We start from the raw sequence: 17,070 nt of genomic DNA on the forward strand, positions 1-17,070 counted from the left end.
GATGTTGCTAACTCACAGTCTAACGATCAGAGCCCCCTGAGAGTCCTATTACAAAGGCAAAGATATATATTTTTTGTCCACTTGCAGTGTATTTAGCTACACTTCCGAAGCTGTAACTGAGATGAGGCATATTTAAAATTTTGCTCATAGACTTCACAACTGAAGGCCAATCCACTTTCTTTCAAGATGCATAAAAAAAAACTAAAATGGTCCCAAGCTTTACAGGCACTGTTTGCTTTGTGTTATAAACGATTACTCTAGTTCATATGCAACATTCCTTGATTAGCAATGAAGAATGTTTTCTGTACAGGTTTGCACGAAGTTCAGAAGGAATTCAGCAAATTACTTTGTTTAATTTGCTGGCTTGGGATGCTTTAAATATCTGTATTTCATTTATTCCATTGTCCATTTTGTTATCCACTACTCTTGACTAAAGTTGGAAGATAAAACAAATAGGGAAAACAGAAGGGAATATATTTACACAAAACTGATACCCTTGTGTGTGCTGTATATATGCAGAATTTGTGCAGGTGATCTGAATCAATGTATGAGTCCATTGTGTACTACATACCTAGTTCCCATGGTGCTTCAGATAGAGCTTTTAGTAAGGTATAATTTCTTGAAGTTTCCTCTGAATCTTCACTCCTTTTTTTCCACACTCTGTTGCCTCTGCCTTTGTAGTCTCATTGTTGTGCAGTGTGGTTTTGCTTTGTTTTGTTTTGTTTTGCTTGAACCATTTATACCTTTCCTTGCTGGGATGGACGTTTTGTGGAAGGTTCTGCATGGGATCCTGACTTTGTTTCTCATATCATTGACGCATACATAGCCCTGCTCTTATGTTGGGAAATGACTTCTTATTGCTTCATAGGATGTGGAAAACTGATGTTTGAAGAAGGTCCCTTCCAACTCAAGCCAAGAAACATTCTTTCATGACTGGACTGGCAATGACAGTGACTAGTAAAAAAATTAAATGAGTCACTGCTGAACCACAGATGAATTTTTCACTGGGACCAATAAGTCAGTTCTCAATCACAAAATCAATTGGAAACCCTACACCCATAAGCTTTGTAGTATTAAACCTACTTTCCTGGTGTGCAGTGAGTTAAATTTTCAACATGTAAACAGGAGCCAATTGGCTCAAATAATATCTTGGTACGAAAAAAAAGAAAAACAGGAAAACAGAGAAGCAGAATAACACATAATAATAAATAACTGAAACATGGCTATTTCGTAAGACTTATCCTTTCTGAGGCAACCCATGGAGGCAATTGCAGTTTCTACACATCCTTCTCCCAAAATAGCAGCAGGCTGGTAGCCTGTTGTACAAGCAGATGCAGGTAAGTGTTAATCCAAGTGCATGCTTTTGCATCATGAAAGCTATGGAGCTGCTAGTTAATGAGGATATGTCCAATCAATATTGCAATTAATCTGTGTATGCATATTCAATGCATCATCTGTCAATGTGCATACTGTCAATTCAGTGTACTGATTTGCTCCATGCCCAAGAGTACAAAATATTCTTATTTTTTAATACATGCACATTTGTGTCTTCTGACTTATCTTATAGAGCATTAGTTTTACATCAGTTCAGCTCTTCCCAGGATGCCTTCTGGGGCAAGAAACCGTTGCTGTAAGGACTCTGAAAGGATGTAATACTTCAAAATTTATGTGTAATTCACAACTTTTCTACTTTGTTTTTCAGGTTTCAGTTATTGGTTGCTGTGAGAACAGTTAGACTCATTACAATCCAATTTTTTTAAAGCTTCACAAGTTCTGGGAGTCTAATGCAGAAGCTGGAATTTTGTGAGTATGCCTTTAATGATTCTTAGTTCCTCAAAGGATAACCAAAGGTTTAGGAGACTTCAGTTCTCCTCAGCTATGGCATGTAAACGTTTTGTTTAATAATCGATTTTCCAGGACATTTTTGTCACACCATGATGCCTTCTTTCTCAACCTCTTGTATTTTAGGTGGGGAGTCATGATGTTTAAGACAATGAGCCTGTCTGGATCCCATTCAGTTGACATAGAATCCCTTGGCAGGCAGCAAAGGTCCTGCCTTCCATTAACAATTGTACCTGGGGATGTGATAAAGGTTTGAATGTTTGATTTGTACCCTTTGTCACTGTAGAAACCCTGTCTCATATCACAAAAGGCCCGGGTATATAAAGTAGGAAGGCTTGTTTGGGCAGGTTTAGTGTCCTCTGTTATTTACAGTGCTCTGTGCAGTGGCTTTGGGTTGACAGATCTGCCTGGGTTTAACCAACTTCAGTGTCGTAAATCCTGTGCTTGGGCAGGCTGAGATGGACTGATAAACACAGAGCTTCTGCTTCTAAACTCTATTTGCTGTCCTGGAGACCCTTTTCTTGAAATTATAGATACTATTTAGAAAGAAATCTACTTTGAGAGCATTGGGAAACTTTCTGATTACTGTTTTTCTCCACCTGGTCTTTGAAAAGAAATGTGATACATAATTCACTATTTAAGCCTAGTTTTCCCTGACATGCTGGCTGGCCATTCATGTTTGATATTCTCTACATTATCCATAATGTTTCAAATGGCACTACTTGCTTTTTTTTAAATTTTCTTATTCAAAACTGGGTTTGCTCTTTAGCTTCAAAATGAGGCTAATTCTTTCCTCTAATAACTGAGTCTAATACTACTGCTTTATCAATGATCCCAAGATTATGTGCCAGCTGCAATCAGCTCTTCATTATTTATATAGCCTGGCTACAAGGGTGGCAGCCAGCTTCTGTAGCTTATGATCATGTGAACTGAGAAACTTTGCAAGCATTTGTAACACTACAAACAACCAACCCTTCGTTAGCATTGCTTCTTGACATGAATTACTGTTTGCTTTTCCTGAAGTAGCTGTGGTAATGGTTTCTAGATCTGCTGTTTTCTTCCTATCTGCTGTAACTCTTGTATCATTGCCTCTCAGCTGCATATTTATCTTCCTATGTGGCATGATGTTTTTGCAGAATATTTCCTGGCCCCCAACATTTGCTGCCTCAAACTGTGTCTCTGTTTTCCACTGGATCTCTTTTAGCTTTAGACTGTGTACATGTTTCATCTCAGCAGTCCTTGCTGGAAAAAAAAGTGTGCATCACAAATAGCATCTAAATAAGTCCAAGGATGGAAATTAAGTGCTCTAAGAATATCACTAATGGGTTTAATCTTATGCTCATCCTTTTTCACCCTTCTGGATATTGCCTACTGGTGAAGAAAGAGGAATAGGGTCTAGGAAAATTCCAGCTGACACTGGAACATACTTCTTTACTGATGTAGTTACTGGCATGGTAGCAGGTGGTGTGCAATGCATTGAGCAGATTCATTTTTAAGAGTTCAGCTGAGGCCATCTGTTGACTCTATTGTAAACCCAACTTCATAATTTTGAGGACGGGATAAGAGAAGTTCTGGCAACAATGATCCAGTGTAAAGTCACAGAGGTAATCCAGATTCGTTTAAAAGCGGTAGATTTAACAGATTGATGTTGTACTAGCATGCTTTATGTCAGATCAGATATTACTTATTCCCACAAATCCAGAATAATAAGCATTCTGTAATATATGCTCTAGCTAATGTGCCAAAAATACTACACTTGATCTAAACCAAATGAGTGCTGCTGAGTGATCATGCATAGCCCTGGCATTAATGATGGTGAACCTGCAGTGACAAATAATTAATAGCAAATGCACTTGAGCTTTCAGTAGAACTCATGCTGTAGGTATGGCTATTCATTTCTCCTGACCCATGGCTATTATCATATCAGGAAGCTGGAGAATTGCAAAAATCTTTGAGCCCACACAATTAGCATCTTCTTAATTCAGCCTTAGCCAGCAGACTTCTGGCTTTGGCATCTGGGAAATGGCTGTCACTTCTGTGGCGCTGTGTTCTGTTTTTAATGTTTTTTACTTCTGACTGCTTCTGTTTGAAGGTAAAGTGTCACCCCAAATCTTGAGAATGCTACGCTCTTGTTAAGATTTTCTCACTGCAGCACATTGTAGATACGTAAGACTGAGACTGAGAGCAAGCAAGATTGCTTAAGCATGTCCATTTCTTATTCCTACATTACAGATCTCTTTTGACTATGTGCTGCCAGATCTGTTACAAAAGCAAAGAACTTCATTTCCCAAGAGTAAATATCTCTGACCATTGTCCTTTGAGGAGAAAATGTTGTTTTTCTGATGTATTGCCATCATTGCTGGGACTACCACTCAGAAAAGCTCAGTCTGGGGAACTGTGGGTTATTTTGGAAGGAAGTTGTTTGTTTTTAAGAAAAAAAGGCAAAATGGTACAGTACAACCTTCTCTGTTGGTGGAGTGGGCTAGCCATTATTTTTTTTATATTATTGAAAGGTGATACAATTTGAATGTCACTGCAGAATGAGAATTCAGGTACCATTCCTTCACTATCTTCTCCTCTGTTTAGCAGGCACCAAAGTGGTAAGAAGAGATGTTTGAATCTTTGGGATGTAGCCACTCTGTTCTGTTAATCTCATACAACCTATAATTTGGGCTATGTATTAAGTACTGGGCTAAATATTAAGTGTTATTTTATTGCACACCTGCTTGTAACTTGTTTGTGCTTTCAAATTGATTTGGTCTATTTCTTCAGTAGACAGAGCTATTCTGTTTCTTTCAGTGCAGTTCAGATGCTGTGAGGCGGTATCAAAACAGGTCGTCTGAGTGAGTCCCACTGACTGTAGTAGAAAGGGAGCCACAGGACAATGTTGGAAAGCTGCCCAAAATCCCAGCTGCATATTCAGCTAAGCTGTCTCTTACAGAGCCACGTATTTGTTTTTCCCTGGGCACTCCAAGGAACAGAGATCCATCCAGACATGCACTCAGTACATGACTTAGATATTCAGAAAGTATGGCCTCATTTGAAAGCTGTTCTTGTGACAAGAGAGTAGGATACTCTCTGTATATAGAGATAAGAGCAGTGTATACGATGTATCTCCTTTTGTTTAGGGATGGACTTGTCTCAGTCTCTTCCCAACTCTCTTTACTCTGGATCCAGAATAGATCTGTGTGCTGCGAAGAAAAGGAACTTTTTATGATGGATCTGCCAGTACAAACAGTTAAAAAAAATTCTGTCTGTGACAGTCGTCTTGTCTGCCAGTACAACTTTGAATTCTCCTAAGACACTGCTGTGGCTGAACTTGGCAGACAGCTAAATACCACACAGCTGTTCAGCCACAGTGGAAATTCCAAGTGCAAGAACTCATGAATTGGAGTAAATACAGTTGAATAAAGAGAGGAAATATTAAAGAAAGCAACAACAAGAACAAAAAAAATCAAGTGATGCATAATGCAATTGATCAGTGCTCTGACAGTCTCCAAGCAGCAGCAATTCCCTGGCCAGTTTTATTGTTCTACATGGTGCCACACGGTATGAGATATCCTTCTGCCCAATTTTGGCTGTCCTCATTCAATCACCTCCCAGCTTCTTCTGCACACCCAGCTCCTTGCTGTCAGGGCAGTGCAAGAAGCTAAGAAGTCCTTGACTCAATATACAAACTGCCATGCAACGCTGTTATCAGCGTTATTCTCATCCTAACTTCAAAACACAGCTCCATACCAGATACTAGGAAGAAAATTAAGTCTATCCCAGCCGAAGCAAGGACAGTGAAAACCTGTGTCCCAAGCAAATCGAAGAGGCTGTTTAGTTCTCCCCAGGCTATTTGCTGGTTTTCAGTCCTTTCTGCATGGAGTGCTGCAAAGAATAGTGCAAGCCTGGGATACTGAGGTTTCTTCTGGTGGTATGCAAGGCAGAACACTCTTCTAGACTCTTCTTGAGCCACTGAATTCCTGCTTGTGTTTCTGTAAGTCAGCTAATTTGTCTATCAGGCCATAGCCATGATCAGTGTGGTGAGTAGTAAGTTGGACAGAAGTTATATTCTTCATTTTAATCTCTGCCATCACCTGCTGTTGTGCTAATTGGATCAGGGAAGATTCTCAGGCAGTCCCCAGATCTTTACATTCTCCAGTGTTTAGTCTTGTATGAAACTGACACTCTTTTATTAATGATCATATCCCTTAACAACCTCCTGAATAGCTGCAGGGGACAGCTTAGAGAGCATGGGTTATACCACATGAAAGTGCAACTGAACTATTTAGACACCTGTCCGTAGTGACAGACTAAATAACGAAGTGTGAGAAAAGAAACCATTTCTTGTGGAGCACAGAAGGGCTCCATTCGAGCACTTTATGCCACAAGCAGGTGTGAAGCTGATAGCTGATCTTTTTTACTGCTGTTCTGCCTTTTGGCTATTCACAGAATTAAACAGTACAGTGTTGTATACAGAGATGTGTTATATCTTCTTGTACCAAAACACCAAATTAATTGTAGTCTCAAAATGGAGCCTTTTCTGCAGTTCAGATGTTTAAAAAAGAAAAAAAGCACTGATTTTGAGAAAAGAATGCAAAGAAATGTTAGGGTCGTTGCAGACTTTCAAGGTACTAAAGGTTTAAAAGAGGGACTAAATGCCATTAATGTTGGAGTCCTTGGTCTGGGTCATGCAGCAAAGAGTTTTCTGGAGGCCCTCCCTAGCTAACTGAAATGGTGACTAAAGGTGGTCTTGACCTCAGTGACAATTTACTCAAACCTTACTTTTTGTGGAACATTTCAAAAGCACAGCTACAGATTCTGCTCCCCATGGAGCAGAAAGGGGTAAATTTACCTGCTACAGAGCTCAACATTCAAAATCTACCTGGGGACAGTGTTGTGCACCCAGGCACTGCCCCTTGACCCACCCTGCCTGTAGTTTGTCGAGCTGTGCCTCAGGCAGTTCTGCATGAGCTGGTGAGCTGCTGTTAGCTGCTCCTTGGACTGCAGTACAAAGCACAGGTGGATGCTTTCTGTGATGCTCAGATGATGCTTAGAGCATCACTGTCATAACCTGCTCTGACAATGTAAGTGATTGCACTAACTAGACCCTGGGTGTTCAGCCATGTTTTCCAGGGCTCCCAGCTTTTAACAGAATGAAGGAGAAGACTGTACTTCTCAAAGAAATATTTATTTATTTGCTTATCTAGTTTTCAAAAGGCTTGAAACATCCCTTGGTAAAACCTCTGGAAAATTTACACATTTTATTACTTATTTCCAGGGAAAGAAAAAGGCATCTTCAGAAATGCCTACTGAAAGTGAAAGGAAAAAATGATAAGACAGAATGTGGGAAAAATCTGTAAGAGAGTTCTGTTCCATACCGTACTTGTTCACATCACTTGGGCCAGTTCCACAGAGTGCCATAGTGCTGTGCTTTGATATTGGGATTGTTGAAAGCAGCAGATTAGTAGGAGTTGATAATCACTGGATCAGATTCTTGGGAAAACTTCTTGTAGTTAGTTAACAAATGTCTTAAAAAAATTCACTGCTATGAAAGTGTAATTAGAGTATATACTTTCTGAGCATGTCACATTATAAGGTCCTCATTCTTCCTCAGTACACGTTTTTCTTTTATCAGTTTTCTCACAGTTTGATTTCTCTGCGTGACAGTTTTCTTTTAAGTCTGTATTTGTATTAGAAACAAATGTTTCTATGTTATTCCCAACACATTTTTCACGTTGACTTCTTTATTGCAATTTATGTTTTTCTTTCACAAGTGGCTTCAGTTTTCCTGAAATGATATTCCAGTTCTAACACTGCAGTATAATGACGGTGCTAAATAAGTGTCAGGAAATGGAGACCACTGTAAACGAAATGGCTCCTCAGCATTCAGACAGAATTCAGACTCCGAGGCCTCATTTCTGCTGCCCCTGTTTGCTCTGAGAGGTAACACTCCTGCAGGTGTCTTGGACTGCTCACCTGGTGAAAGACTGTTCCACAGAGACAAGAGGAGATAAATGTAAGGGCCCCCTGTCTTCTGAAAAGATTAATTACTCAAGGAAAGAGCCCAGTAATGAAAAGTGAAGTTGCTTTTGTTACAGGCCATTGGGTCCTGGACAGTCATTCCTATTTTCCACAGCTAATCTCTGAAGTAAATGGTTTTCTTGCTGTTGACTGTCAGTAGCATGTCACTGTGCAGTGAATTGGATGTGCAAATGTTCTGGGCTGAAGATTGTGGTCTCTGCCAAGCCTGCATAGAGTGCATCTCCCACTCTTAAGCAGTTGGTGAACATGGAGAAGTGCCTTCTGCCATCGTTTCTGTTCAGTCTGGAAGGAGCGAGATCAGCTCTGAGCAGGCAGAGATTGAGGAAGTAGCCTCAGGTTCCCGATGACTGAGTCCTTTCTTTCTGGAATTCCTGTTCTTACTTACAAATCTTCATTTTTTTGTGCAGTTTTCTGCTCCACTACTCCTCTTGTTTTTTTTGACTTTTTCTACTTTCTTTTCCTCCGCTTACCTCTTCCTTTCCATACAAAGTATGGCTCTACGTCCCTGTATGTTGCAGAGGGGTTGGACCAGATGGCCTTCAGAGGTCCCTTCCCACTCTAAGGATTCTGTGATTCTACATGTGTGTGCTCAGAAAGGCTAAAGCTAAAACTCTGGAATTTTATGGTTATGTGAAAACTTTCACATGATGGCAGATTTTCCTACATATCAACAGCTGGCCTTAATGTGTGCCCCAAAGGATTGAAGACTGCAAATTGAAGAACCAAGTACCCAGAAGTCCTGTTATTCCTGTCCTCCAGAAGTCCTCCTTCCTCTTGCTGTCAGACCTACAGCACAAGTGTGCTTCATGGACAAAGCTACAGTTTGGCTCTGAGAAGAAAACCAGGTGTACTGACTCTATTTCATGCACAACAATTTATTTCTCCTGATTTTGTTTCATGACAATTTTTCATCTTCCTTAAGAGCAGATTCTCACTGCAACAAACCCTGCAACACCTGGGCACCTGGGCAGTGTTTTCGCAGCTGATGATTGGAGGCAGTCAGAGGAATCAAACCTTGGGCATTTCACCTAATAAAGTGGATTGTAATGCGGCACAGTTGCTCTTTTGTCACTGGTTCTTTTATGGACTTTATTTCTTTCTCGTATAACAGCAGAGCTCTTCATAAATGTTTATCTCAGTGGTCATTGCCTCACCTCCCTGAGAGAGCTGGCTCAGAGGCTCAACACTCTCTGCAGCACATGAAGAAGCTGCGTTTCATAAATGTATGTCTCAGGCTTCACATGAACTGAGAAGCTTAATCTCTCTTCTTGTAATGGAGTGTTTCTATAATTGTGACATACTTAGGAAAAAAAGCACAGACCTCACCTTGCACCTGAGTATGTGGTAAGAAAATGAGCATGTGCAAAACTGAAGGCAGAGTCCAGTTGAGCTTAAGAGTTTAGAATAAGCAAGAAGGAAGTAGCAACAGAAGAGGGGTAATGAGTCACTATCAGGTATTATGTACATACGAAGGCTGCAGTAAATCTGAAGAAGGCAGCTGTGTTACTTTGCAGATTTTCTTTAGGGGAAGCTTTTCCTCTGCAAAAGGATCACTATAAAGGAGGAACGAGCTGTGCTGGGAGTGCACTAGCAGCTGGTGCTTGTTGGTCAGCTGCAAGTACAGACCAGGGTGTGCTTTGAGAGAAGTGAGCAATGCAAGGTACAGAGCTTGTGGGTTGCAGCAGGAGAAGAAAGCAGTACACAAAGGATGAAGACCAAGTGAAAACATAATGGAAGTGATAAGTCAGCAAGATATTTTTTACTGCAATGTATCAAATAGTTTTGCAGGGAGAGCAATGTTGAAACTAGAAAGAGGAAGCTTCAGCTGTGAATATGTAAAACAATGAAGACCTGAACCATAGCTTTACTAAAGAAATAGGGGCTGGATTTTCAATGCAGTTTGCAGGAAGAATGAATTGGATCTGTGTAGAACAGGTTGACGCTTCCCTTGCCAGCTGTGTTTGCTAAGGAGAATGCTGCTTTTTGCAATTCAGGTTACTTCTCTTAGAAAATGAGTGAGCATTTTCATGCCTGTCATTATTTAGAAATTTTTGCAATACATCTAATCTGATTATTTCAGCTTCCTTTGCTTTGGTTCCTCTTCTTGTCAAAATTAGTTCATCTGCTGGACCCTACAAGCTTTTTGCAACTTTTGTTTCACTCCCTTGTTCCTATGATAACGTTATGTCAGCTTAGAAGTCCTCCTAGCTTGCACAGTATTTTTATATGGTTCTGTCTTAGGCCTGATAAGCTGAAAGATTTTTATTCAAGAACTTAAAACATAAGACTGCCTAAACTGTGTTTCTCAGTTGTTATTCTTTTTTTATCTCATTGCAAAAAGCAAAAACTCCCACAACTCTTTGGCTTTTCAAATCAACTTTGATATCAGTGAGACTGATATGAGTAAAGTTATTGACTCAATATCTCCAAGCTTACTTCAAGAATCCTACAAATTGCCACAATTTGAATAAAGACTTTCTTGTGAGCTATAATGATAATTTCAGTAAGAAACACTTTAAAAAATTTAAAAAAAAATAAGAGTTATGTTTTTCTAGCTAATATCAAGGCTTGCTGAAAAAAGGAAGAATCTCTCTGCAACCTTGGGAAATTGCTTAAACTCTCTTCTACAGTTGTAGAGAAGAGATATTTTGGTTACAGTAGATGTCAACTGAAGTTTTTCCAAGTGTACTTTTTGTGTTCTCTATAATGTGTTCTTTATTATATGCAGCCTACAGTGGAAGAAATGACCCTTCACCCCTCCAGTTTGAAATCACAAGGGAGGTGAAGGGATACACCACACCAGAGGCTGACGGTCAAATGGAAGAACAGCAATCACCAGAGCCAGTTGTCTCTACCGGAGAGCATCAGTCAGGAAGGAGTTGACAACTGAGCTGCCCTGGGGAAGGAAGGTTCGATACCTTTGGCTTTTGTTTGGTTTAGCAGTTTGTTTCCTTAGCAAGACAATAACAGGCATCAACTTGGGACCAGAACAAAAAGGAACGTTTTATATTGCTATTTATTTTCAGACTGAAAGGAAATTTTGCAGGCTGTTTTGATGTTTCTAGTGGTGAAAAATAAAAAGAAAAAAGAAAAAAAGGCTCTCACTTCTTTGATACAGACTGGAGGAAATAAGGATATGGAGCCTAAATGTCTCATCTTCATGTAAATGGGGCTGCCACCTCAGCCAGATACACAAAATTCAGGAGGGGTACAGAAATGAATTGTTCTACAGTTTGCAGAAAGAGAGGTACAAATGCAGAGAAACCAGCCCAAACCACCCCAGATTTTCTGTGTGTTCTCTCCCCTGCATGAGGTTTTCATCCAGCTGCAGGGCATACAGTAAACTGAAATGAGGATGCATGCAAAGTTTATTTTTATTTTTTTCCTTCCTGAAATTCAATTTCCTTCTTCCCTGCTGATATCCCACATGCCCTGCACCGCCCATTTCATTTTCTTCTTGGTAGGGTCCAGTCCTTTTCAACAATGTCCCCATCAGTATCCTCTTCAGGCAAACGCAGCCCTCCAACTGATGTGCTCCTTAGGAAGTAGCCTTCCAACAAACAGAACACTGAAACTGGGAAGGAGAGATGTGGGTGTGCACACCACTGATAAATGTCTGAATTGTACACAACCTTAATGTGTGGTTTTGTTGGGATCTTTTAGCTCAGCCTTCCCTTGCCATTCCCTTTAGTTGTGTCTATATTATATGTCTATATTTACTCATCTTAAATACATCTCTGGCCAACACACTTGTACAAATGCATAGACACAATGCAAAGGGTTAAACCAGCGCATTGCTAATTCTGAGTAGAAGGCTGAAAGAGCAAGAGCCTCAGGGGTGTTCTATTCTGCTGATTGAAATCTATCTTTGTGTATACCTTCCTAGTGCTTTTCTTTTGCTTAGAGAGGGATAGAGCTTGGAAGAACAGTAGGACAGTATCATTAGGCACAACACCACACATGTAAGCTGAATGAGTCACCACAAAGCAATTGCAGTTGCTGGCTTTGAAGTTTGCAAATGCAATACATAGAACTGGATGCACTTAAGTGTTCCGTGGTCCTGGTGGCTGACTTAGTAACGTTTCAACAAGAAGGAAAGCAGCAATTTTTTGTTTCTTCAGCTCTGTTTTACTACATAAAGTAATTATGTTTTACCATCTACAAAAGAGAATAAAATTATTTCATCCTACTTTAAAATTTCCTTTTGTGGTAATGCTTGAAAAAGCACTGATAACAGGCTGTGTGCCATAGTACTGCCAACATTACTGAGTGCTGCTGTCTCTTGTTTTCACCATTTGTTGATTTGTGATTTATGAAATGAGTGAAGCAGTAATAATCTGTGTACAAAACTCAACAGAGTATGGCTTTGATCTGTGATCAGAACTTATTATCAAACTCATTAATAATAATGTGAAGTTTCAGAAGCAGCTTTTCAATGGAATTGTGTCCTCAGAATGAGTTACTGTATAATTTCCCTAATATCTAAATAAGTCTGCCACTCAACAGCTGCAAAAATGGGACTTCCTTCTTCCTCACTACCTATTCATTAAACATGTGGAAAGACAACATGGGACCTTTCTTCCTCTGTCATATTGAATTGCAACTGGACAGAGATTCAGAATGATGAAGGTAGGAACAGAGAAGTGTCAGAACAACTTGTTTTTTTTTTTACCTTCAAATCAGGCAGGCTACAGTTGGGCTCCCTTATTTTCATCTAAGGGAAAACAAAACTGGGATGATACCACGGCAGGCAGTATGCATCACCAGTGCAAAACAGGCCATAGAGCAAAAATAAGGTTGTCTTACTGTTCTGCAACTTCAGCACTGTTGAGGAGTGTGGGGCTACTTATTTATTTATTTATTGAGTGCTATCTTTATTTTTTAGTCCTAAGGTGCAGGCAGCTTTCAGATTTTCCAGATAGTGTCATGCATTTTTAGTAATGCTTGTGTTTGCTAATGGGAGGATATAGGAAAGTGAACACGCACGTATGTAACTTACTGTTCTGTAAGTGCTAATTCAATTTGTTTCTTATTTCCCCCGTTATATTAAGTCAGATCTACGTTCCTGGAATTCTTGTAGTTCATATAAAATCCTAAATTACCTGTAGCCAAATCCATGCTCAGGATACCCGCGATCACAGTCCTTGTGAAAACTTGCTACATTTTATACCAAGACACTGTCTTTGTACTGAGTTCCCTTGGAAGAAATATCTAGGCAAACAAAAACTTACTGATCTCACTGTCTCCATTTTTTTTTCTTTTTCAGCTTCTCAGAAATAATTTTATCAGGGGAGAATAATTTCAGTAAACCTGCTATTCAAAGTTGCTGAAGGTTTTGCTTTGCTTCATGAGAACATCATAAAGCATGTGCAAGACAACCAGAGGATCAGGCCCAGTCAGCATGGATCCATGAAAAGTAGATAGTCAGCAGTCCCAGAGAGGTAATTAGCCCTTCTGCACTCAGAACTGGAGAGGCCTCATATCAAGTACTGTCTTCAGTTTTGGGCCCCTTGCTACAAGAGAGACACTGAGGTGCTGGAGCATGTCCAGAGAAGGGCAGTAATGTTGATGAAGGGTCTGGAGCACAAGTCTTATGAACAACAACCAGATTCAGAAAAGAGAGCTCAGGGGAGACCTTATCGCTCTCTACAAACACCTGAAAGGAGGTTGTGGTGAGATGGAGATTGGAGGTGACAGTGATTGCATGAGACGTAATGGTCTCAAGATACACCAGGGGAGATTAAGGTTGGATTTTAGGAAAATATTCTTCTCAAAAGGAGTGATGAGCTGTTGGAACAGGCTGCCCAGGGAGGTGGTGGAGTCATTGTCCCTTTAGGTATTCGAGAAACATGGAGATGTGGCTTTGAGGGACACGGTTAGTGGGCAGTATTGGTGCTGGTGGTGATGCGTTGATGGTTAGACTTGATGATGTCAGAGGTCTCTTCCAACTTTGCTGATTCTATGATTGTATGATTCAGTTGGGTAAAAAATAAGAATATTGTTTTTTATCTCCATTAGATGGATTCGGATTTGTAGAGATTACATAGAAAAAATCTGAACATAATTTCTCCTTAAGTGCACCATAGCTACTGATATTCACATTCTGCATTCTGCAGGAGAGAAGATTTCCTATTTGCCATTATTTCTGCAGCACTCCTGCCAATAGAACAAGTGCAGCTCTTTTCCCTCTACAGCAGTTGTAGCGTATGCAGCAAAAGCAGCACTGTAACATAAATGTATCAAAAACCACACTTCAATTTAATTACCTATTCTATACTGATTCTGTAAGAGAGGGAGAAAGAATTCACTGTTGCTTTGCTTAAATATATCAGATTGGAGCAGTAATCTTGAAAGTTCCTTTACCTTGGATTTAAAGTATGCAGGAAAGACCTGTATTGTCCCTAAATCAGCAATCCACTGGCAGAAAGAGACTGGTACCACAGGAGAGATTCAGTGCTGTAATAAAAATGTCTCAAGCTATTAGATTTTTCTGCTATAAAAATAGAATGTCTTAGAATTGTGCTGTTATCTTAACTTCTGCCTCATATACGACAGATATATAGAACTTAACTGGGGAAGGAGGAAGAAGTTTGGAATGTATTCTGTTTTGGGAAAGTGGGAGAAAAAAAGCACTGTCCTTTTGAAGGTCCCATAATTTATTTGCAGTGCTTTTATATTTTGCAAATGTACTTGACCATTTTTAACCCCTTAGGAAAAAAAAGAAAGGAAGAAAGGAAGGAAGGAAGAAAGGAAGAATCTGGTGTTCTTACTTTATTGAAGAAATATATTCCTGTAGGAGCTGGATAAGGGCTTAAAATCTCTACTTACTCTTAAAATTCTCCCAATTTTCTGTGTGGGCTTCATAACTGCCTGTATTTTCTCAGAGCAACCTATTCTAAACTGGTTTCCATTTCAAAAGAACTACCATATGAAAGCACCATTCCTTCCTTTCTAAATATTTCTTGGAAATCACATTCCTAAATTACATAGGCAAACTTCCACAAGAAGATAAATCCTGTCAAGATATCGAAGTCATGGAAATGGCATCTGGGCATGTTACTCAGTAATACAAAGGAAGTCGTACAGTCACAAGTCCTTAGGAAGTGCAGCTGATAAGAACGTCAGAAGTAAAGAACAGAGAAGCCATTTCATGAACATCTTTTCAGCTACAACCTGCAGTACAAAATTCTCTTATTGCATATCTTCTTTTCAAAGTCTATTTTATCTAGTGTATGCATATATATATATTTGTAAGGTATCGAGCTAGGCAGTAATTGGTACAAGATAGCTTGGCACTAATTAATAGTGTCTAAACAGTGAACAAAGCTCTCTTTTGTTTTTGTTTTTTAATTAAAAGAGAGGTGATCTTTTGTACAGAAGAATAGAAACCACCCAAGTTCGACTCCTGGACTGCCTTGCAGAGGGATCCTTTTCTCTCTGCTGAGAGACCTGATTTTGACACCGAAGTTGGAATATGCCAGGACAAACATCTCAATAAATAGACACTTACATGAGTGTGTTGAAACTAATTCTGAAAATAATCTCTCCTGATGCAGGCATTTCTTTCTGTAAAGCTTATTTCACACTTCACAGGTCACTTCACCTGAAACCACCATTTTCACACCTTCTTTGTATGGTTGTTACTCACAGACAACAGTTACAGGACCAGGCTATAGGTGAACTGCCAAACTGGGGCATGATCTCACGCTCACAGAGCTGAGTACACATCCGGTCACATTCATACTTATGTCAGATTAAAGGATGTGGGTTTATAGTTCAGTTTCTGATGCAGAGATTTTGGCAAGCTTATTATTTGGGAATTCGTTTGCTAATATTTTTAGTCTGAATTAACTTGACCTATGTTCGTATCTTCTCAAAAGAAATAGTAGATATTGGTTTTTGTTAAATGCAGAATTATTAGACTGCTTTTATTTTCCTATGCTATTTCTTATTATACCAGAATTTTCTGTTTGAAAGAACCTCCAGTTTTCTGCCACCAGACTGTCATGGAGCTCATTACCTCCGATGAGGTGAGCAATGGTGTGGAATAAACGGACCTCCTGTGAGTGGGAAATCTTTCCATTCCTTTCCTTTCAGTTTGACCTTTAATAAACACATTTCTCTTTGCTACATGAATGGCATTTCATCCCGTGAATGCAGCATATTGCCTTATCCTGGAGAAAGTAGTGACTTCCATCGCATAGTTTTTAATACTGTATTCACCTGTCCAAATCCTTGTCAGATGTCAATACAAATCTGATTTTTTTTGCCAATGTGAATGAATTTCCATAATAGAATTTCACTAGAAATGCTTTTTTAATGAAGGAGTGTCACTTTGCTTATGAGTGAGTGCAGCATTTAATCATATAAGCAGTCTAATTCAGAGCTTTCTGATGTAACTCACCACATAAATATAGCTTTTGGGAAGCTTCACAGAGACTCAGCATTTAACGTATACTGAAATCAACACAGATAAGGCTTCTATTGTAAGTTTTCTCCTTACTTTCCTTAGGAAAAAAAAAAAAATCCACTACCTAAAAAAAGTAAATAGAAATCAAAACAAACAAATAAAAATGTTGCCCATCAAAGTGAAGTGTAACAGTTACAGCACGACATGAGTTTGATTTAGTGGTATTCAGTTTCCACTGCGGGTAACTGGCACTTTCCTACAGCAATCCTCCTCTTTTTTTTATTTTATTTTTACATAATTTGGATGCTTTTGAATATTGGCACCCTATAGACCACAAAGCGTGAGAAATACTGCATGGGAACCAACAGCGCACACTGCCTCACGCCATCCTCATAACATTGCCCAGCTGGCTTTGTCAGAAAGAAAAACAGCAGGGAAGTAATTCCTCAGCCTGCTAGAGGCCCTTCTCCAGGGACTTCTGGTTCTTTTTCCCTGTTCAGTTTATGCGGTTATAATTTAATATTAGTAAAAACAGTTTTACTGCAGGGTCTCCTGAGTCCTAGGCAGAAAAGTTGTTTCCCTTTCTTGACTTCTCACTCTGGCACTTTCTTTTCCAGTGAAAAAACTTGCCTGTCGGGGATAGCGCATGAGAACATGTGGGCTGAAGTCGCCCTGTGGCAGAGAGGGCAAAATTAAATCAAGGTCTCCTTGATCCCGAGAACATCAGCTCACTTGGCATTGATGAGACCACACCGTGATTCTCCACCCCCAGTCTAAAAGGACTTGTT

The 17,070-nt window shown here is 39.6% G+C and overlaps 1 long non-coding RNA gene across 1 annotated transcript in view; it reads left to right on the forward strand.

The window, feature by feature from the left end:
* LOC122166214 overlaps positions 1-11,145 on the forward strand; it is a 47,674-nt gene extending 36,529 nt beyond the window's left edge. Inside the window, exons 4-5 of the long non-coding RNA XR_006170728.1 lie at positions 1,703-1,803; positions 10,601-11,145. This is a non-coding gene — a long non-coding RNA (uncharacterized LOC122166214). The remainder of the gene's footprint in view (positions 1-1,702; positions 1,804-10,600) is intronic.
* The last annotated feature ends 5,925 nt before the right edge of the window (positions 11,146-17,070 follow it).

This window comes from Centrocercus urophasianus, unplaced genomic scaffold (genome assembly GCF_019232065.1).
Source record: "Centrocercus urophasianus isolate 14NV4802_14NV808 unplaced genomic scaffold, USGS_Curo_1.0 seq_32, whole genome shotgun sequence".
Lineage (NCBI taxonomy): Eukaryota > Metazoa > Chordata > Aves > Galliformes > Phasianidae > Centrocercus > Centrocercus urophasianus.